Source organism: Nycticebus coucang, chromosome 10, assembly GCF_027406575.1.
Source record: "Nycticebus coucang isolate mNycCou1 chromosome 10, mNycCou1.pri, whole genome shotgun sequence".
Classification (NCBI taxonomy): Eukaryota; Metazoa; Chordata; class Mammalia; order Primates; family Lorisidae; genus Nycticebus; species Nycticebus coucang.
This window is the reverse complement of record NC_069789.1, coordinates 124,074,402-124,081,164: the sequence shown is the minus strand read 5'-3', so window position 1 is coordinate 124,081,164 and position 6,763 is coordinate 124,074,402.

Here is a 6,763-nt window from a genome sequence, read left to right as displayed (position 1 = left end):
ACTATAGGCACCTGCTACAACACCCAGCTAATTTTTCTATTTTTTTTTTTTTTTGTAGAGACAGAGTCTCACTTTATGGTCCTCGGTAGAGTGCCGTGGCCTCACACAGCTCACAGCAACTTCCAACTCATGGACTTAAGCAATTCTCTTGCCTCAGCCTCCCAAGTAGCTGGGACTACAGGCGCCCACCACAACGCCCGGCTATTTTTTGGTTGTAGTTTGGCCGGGGCCAGGTTTGAACCCACCACCCTCGGTATATGGGGCCAGCACCTTACCAACTGAGCCACAGGCGCCGCCCTAATTTTTCTATTTTTAATAGAGGCAAGGTATCACTCTTGCCTCTGGTTTCAGGCTGGTCTCAAACTCCTGGGCTCAAGTGATCCTCCTATCTCAACCTCCCAAGTACCTAGGACTACAGGCACATGCCACCATGCCTAGCGAAGTTTTCTTTCTTTTTTCTTTTTTTTGGAGACAGAGTCTCACTTTTTTGCCCTAGGTAGAGTGCTGTGGCATCATAGCTCGCAGCAACCTCAAACTCTTAGGCTCAAGCAACTCTCTTGCCTCAGCCTTCCAAGTAGCTGGGATTACAGGCACCGTCCACAACACCCAGCTATTTTTAGAGATGAGCTCTTGCTCTTGCTCAGACTGGTCTTGAACCTGTGAGCTCAGACAATCCACCCACCTCAGCCTCCCAGAGTGCTAGGATTACAGGCATGAGCCACCTTACCCGACCTAAGTTTTCTTTTCTTTTCTTTCTTTTTTTTTGAGACAGAGTCTCACTATGTCACCCTCGGTAGAGTGCCATTGTGTCACAGCTCACAGCAACCTCAGACTGGGTTGCTGGGCTTAAGCAATTCTCTTACCTCAGCATCCCAAGTAGCCACAATGCCCAGCTATTTTTCGGTTGGAGTTGTCATTGTTGTTTAGCAGGCCCAGGCCAGGATTGAACCTGCCAGCCTCCGTGTCTGTGGCCGGCGCCCTACTCACTGAGTTTTGGGCGCTGAGCCTGCTTTTTCATTTTTTAAAATCTACTTTCTTTTGTTCAGACTTATTTACTAGTTATTCTCTGTGTTCAGAATGGATAATTTCTATCTAATCTATAAGTTCCTGATTCTTTCCTCTACCATCTCCATTCTGATATTTGGCCCATTCAGTAACTTTTATTTCAGTTGTTATATTTTTCAGTTCTAAAATTTCCACTCAGTTCTTTATATCTTCTATTTCTCTGCTGAAAACTTTCTATTTTTAAAATTTGTTCCAAAAAGTGTTCATGGTTGCTTATTGAAGCATTTTTACAATAATTACTTTAAAATAATGGTCAGATAATTCCAATACTTATTGGCATTAATTTATTTAGTCAGTATTGGCACTATTTATTGGCTTTTCCCATTCTGCTTGAGAGTTTCCTGGTTCTTAAAATGATGAGTTCAAGGAGTTATTTTTCTCTTGTATCCTGGGCATTTGGGACATTATGTTATGATTATGAGACTCTGATTCTTTGTTTTGTTTTTTTGTTTGTTTGTTTGTTTTTGAGACAAAGTTTCAAGCTGTCATCCTGGATAGAGTGCTGTGACATCATAGCTCACAGCAACCTCCAACTTGGGCTCAAGCTATCTTCTTGCCTCAGTTTTTCTATTTTTAGTAAATACAGGGTCTTGCTTTTGCTCAGGCTGGTCTTGAACTCATGAGCTCAAGCTATCCACCTGCCTCAACCTCCCAGAGTGCTAGGATTACACAAGCCACCTCGCCCAGCCTGATTCCTTTTTTTTAATTCCTATCATTACCAAGGCAATAATCAGAGCTCTGTTCACACATTCTAGGTGCTAGCCACCTTACCTAGTGGCCAAATCACAAGTTTGGGGTAATTTTTAAAATGGTCATATAACCACATACATATACACAAAAGACACCTATTTGCACTCAAAAGGGTAGATTGTATACAGATGTATAATTCTTTTAATTACTTCCTGGGCCCCAGAGGCAGGGGGGCACTAGAGTAAAAATGGCTATGTGGGGCCTTAGGGAGAGGATTAGAGAGGGATAGAGATAGAACCTCCACACAGGACCTGAGAGCCGGGCTATATATCTGTCTTAATCCATTTGTGTTACTGTAAAAGAATATCTGAGTCTGGATAATTTTTTTTTTAAAAAGAGGTTTGTGCAAATCAAAACAACCCTGATATATCATCTAACCCCAATGAGAATGGCCCACATCACAAAATCTCAAAACTGCAGATGCTGGCGTGGATGTGGAGAGAAGGGAACACTTTTACACTGCTGGTGGGACTGCAAACTAGTACAACCTTTCTGGAAGGAAGTATGGAGAAACCTCAAAGCACTCAAGCTAGACCTCCCATTTGATCCTGCAATTCCATTACTGGACATCTACCCAGAAGGAAAAAAATCCTTTTATCATAAGGACACTTGTACTAGACTGTTTATTGCAGCTCAATTTACAATCGCCAAAATGTGGAAACAGCCTAAATGCCCACCAACCCAGGAATGGATTAACAAGCTGTGGTATATGTATACCATGGAATACTATTCAGCCATTAAGAAAAACGGAGACTTTACATCCTTCGTATTAACCTGGATGGACGTGGAAGACATTATTCTTAGTAAAGCATCACAAGAATGGAGAAGCATGAATCCTATGTACTCAATTTTGATATGAGGACAATTAATGACAATTATGGTTATGGGGGGGAAACAGAAAGAGGGAAGGAGGGAGGTGGGTGGGGCCTTGGTGTGTGTCACACTTTATGGGGGCAAGACATGATTGCAAGAGGGACTTTACCTAACAATTGCAATCAGTGTAACCTGGCTTATTGTACCCTCAATGAATCCCCAACAATAAAAAAAAAAAAAAATAAATAAATAAATAAATAAATAAATAAAAATAAACTGCACTTAATACAGAAAAAAAAAAAAAAAAAAGAGGTTTGTTTGGCTCATGGCTCTGCAGGCTGTACCAGAAGTATGGTGCCCACATCTGCTTCTGGTGAGGGCTTCAGGCTGCTTCTACTAATGGAGGAAGATGAAGGGGAGGTGGCATGTGCAGAGATCACAAGGAATGATCAGAGGAAGCAAGAGAGAGGGGAGGTACCAGGCTCTTTTTAACAATCAGCTCTCAAGTGAACGAATACAGTGAGACTTCACTGGTTACCTCAAAGAGAGCACCAAGCCATTCATGACAGATCTACCCCATGACCCAAACACCTCCCACTAGGCCCCACCTCCCAATCCTGGGGATTACATTTCAACATGAGATTTGAGGGAATAAGCATTCAAACTATAGCACCATCCAAGATGGTTTTGACAGTTGATGCCAAATGAGGGTGGGAACATGGAGGTCTCAGAGTAATCAACCTTCTAACATGGCAACTGGCCTTCCTCAGAGTAAGAGTCTCTGGAAAACCAAGCACAAAATTCCTAGTCTTCTCTGACTGAGCTTTGGAGATCAGACAGTACCTACAATTATACATAAGCCACCAAGGCCAGCCCAGATTCAAGGGAATGGGACAGACTTACTTCTCAGTGAGGGCAGTGGCAAATACCTGGAAGACATGTTTTAACAGTCTGTCCTCTGGCTATAATTTTTTTTTTTTTGAGACAGGGCCTTGCTCTGTTGCCTTGACCGGTGTGCCATGGTGTAATCACAGCTCACTGCAGCATAAACTCTTAGGCTCAAGTGACTTCCTGCTTTAGCCTCCTGAGTAGCTGGGAATCCGGATGTGCACCAGCATACCTGGACAATGTTTTTTGTTTGTTTGTTTGTTGAGACAGAGTCTCACTACATCACCCTTGGTAGACTGCTGTGGCATTACAGCTCACAGCAACCTCCAACTCCTGGCTTAAGCAATTCTCTTGCCTCAGCCTCCTGAGTAGCTGGAGGTGCCCACCACAATGCCTGGCTATTTTTTGTTGTAGTTGTCATTGTTGTTTTAGCTGGCCCTGGTTCTAACTTGCCAACCTTGGTGTATGTGGCTGGTGCTGTAACCACTGTGCAACAGTTGCCGAGCCTGGACAATGTTTTTTTATTTTTTTATTTTTATTTTTATTTATTTATTTATTTGTAGAGATAAGGGTCTTGCTATGTTGCCCGGGGTGGTTTTGAACTCCTGGGCTCAAGTGATCCTTTTTTTTTTTTTTTGCTGTTTTTGGCCAGGGCTGGGTTTGAACCTGCCACCTCTGGCATATGGGGCCGGTGCCCTACTCCACTGAGCCACAGGTGCCACCCTCAATTGATCCTTCTGCCTCTGCCTCCCAAAGTACTGGTATTATGGGCATGAGCCAAATTATTTATATTCCTTCCACAGGCAAAATAAACTCGCATCTTCCCATAACTTCAAAAGTCTCATCTACTGTGCCAGGCTCAGACTCAAGGTCCAGGATCTCACTATCTATCTCAGAGCAATTGTTGGGAAAGCTACACTATTGTCTGGACATTAGAAACTTTTGAGCACATCTGGAAGGAATGGAACAGGTGCTATTTGGGGGAGCAAATGATGAATATTCAGAACTGTGCTGCCCATTTTGATAGTCCCTAGCTACATATAGCAATTAATTTTTTTTATTTTGAGACAGAGTCTCAAGCTGTCGCCCTGGGTAGAGCACCATTGCATCATAGCTCACAGCAACCTCCAACTTGGGCTCAAGCGATCCTCTTGCCTCAGTTTTTCTATTTGTAGTAGAGATGGGGGTCTTGCTTTTGCTCAGGCTGGTCTTGAACTCGTGAGCTCAAGCAATCCACCTGCCTCACAGCCTCCCAGAGTGCCAGGATTACAGGCATGAGCCACCTCACCTAGCCTTAGTTTTAAATAAAATGAAAATTCAGCACTCCACAGCACTAGTCAAATTTTAAGTACTTATCAGCCATATGTGGCTAGTGTCTACTGTACTGAACAACACAGATGCAGAATTTTTCCATCATTGTAGAAAGTCTTCTCGAACAGTGCTGACCAGACAAGGTAAGTACGGGAGCCTGTGATCCAGCAATCCTACTCCTAAATCTGTGTCTCAGTTTGGGTTCTCCCAAAAGCATATCCCGAGCCAAGGGTATACATGGTTTGTTTAGGAAATGTTCCCCAGAAGGACGAGTGGGGAAATTGAGACTGGAAGAACCAAAGCCAATAATGGCACAGCTTGGCATAGAGGGGAACACCTGGGCACTAAGGAGGGAACACCTCCTGAAATTGTGACCCGAGTCCCCCAACTTGCCTTCTCCTAGTCCCAGCCCTGGGAGACTCACTGCTGTGAGCAACTAGAGCTCACTTCCACTGGCGACCTTCAGAAGATGGAGGAGTCACATAGAACACACCTGAGAACTGATCCACTGAGCAAAAGGGAAGCGGCAGTATTTATTCACTGGTTCCCAGCCCCCAGCAGTTGAGGATTTCTCCGGGGGGAATCAGTGCTGGCACGTCCAGTCTGTTCTGCACACAGGCCATAAGACGTCCTCAGACTCAGATGGAGAAGTAGGGAGATGCAGGCACATGAGGTGGGAAGCTGGCAGCGTGTGTGGGAACTGCCCACCAGATCCACAGTGAGCACAAAAGTGGGTCGAGGGGACACAGTGGGAGGACGTCAGCTGGTGTCCTACAGTATAGTCCAGAAAATCTCCCACACAGAGGACAGGTGTGAGCTTCATGGCGATACAGAACTGGAGGCAACCCAAGTGTCCATCAGTGCAGGGACAGATAAGTGACAGTGCTGCGGGCACAGCACAGGCCACCCTGCAGCAGTCGGATGTGGGGAGTGTGATGTACATGGCCGCATGGAGAGATCTCAGAAACAGCGTTAAGTTACAAAAAAAAAAAAAAAGGAACACGTAGAAGAAGATTTATAGGCCAATCCCATTTATGTAAATTAGAAACACATACACAAAAATCACAAATTATAAAGATACATCTTTGCAGCTATTTATCAAATGTATTGAAGTGGGTGTGTAGGGGATGGAAGTGGAATTGGGGATGGGTGGGTAAAACCTCCGGAGGGTCTTTCATGGACCAATTGTGAGTCTGTGTTATGATCTGAAGAGTGTGATTAATAACTTTCTGCACCAAAGGGCTAAGGGAAAAAAAGCAAAGAAATAAAAAATACAAAGTGTCTGCACATCAGAGCAATTTCTTATCTGCTACACAATTATTGTTACTGCAGGGGTGATGATAGCAAAGCAAACAGACTCATTGGCTGCCTTCTGGAAGCCCTTCTCACTGACGCTCCCCAGGATGTGCCCCGTCCCCAGGAAATGTTCCTGTCGCCAGCAAATAAGGAGCTGCTCACCCCTTTCATGCTACCCAAGAGGAACTGAAAAAAGAAGTGGGCTTGTTACTCCCTAGAGGTTCTCATTACAACCTTGGCTTCATATAGACCAGGACTCTTCAAACCCCAACTCTGGGCTTGGCACCATGGCTCAGCCTATAATCCTAGCACTCTGGGAGTCCAAGGCAGGTGGATTGCTTGAGGTCAGAAGTTTAGACTAGCCTGAGCAAGAGTGAGACCCCATCTCTACTAAAAATACAAAAACTAGCTGGCCATGGTGGTGGGCGGCTGTCCCAGCTATTTAGGAGGCTGAGGCAGGAGACTCACTGGAGCCCAAGAGGTCGAGGTTACTGTGAGCTAGACTAATGTCATGGCACTCTACCCTGGGCAACATTGTGAGACTCTGTCTTTAAAAAGCAAAAAAAAGGCTTGGCACCTGTGGCTCAAGTGGCTAAGGCGCCAGCCACATACACCTGAGCTGGTGGGTTCAAATCCAGCC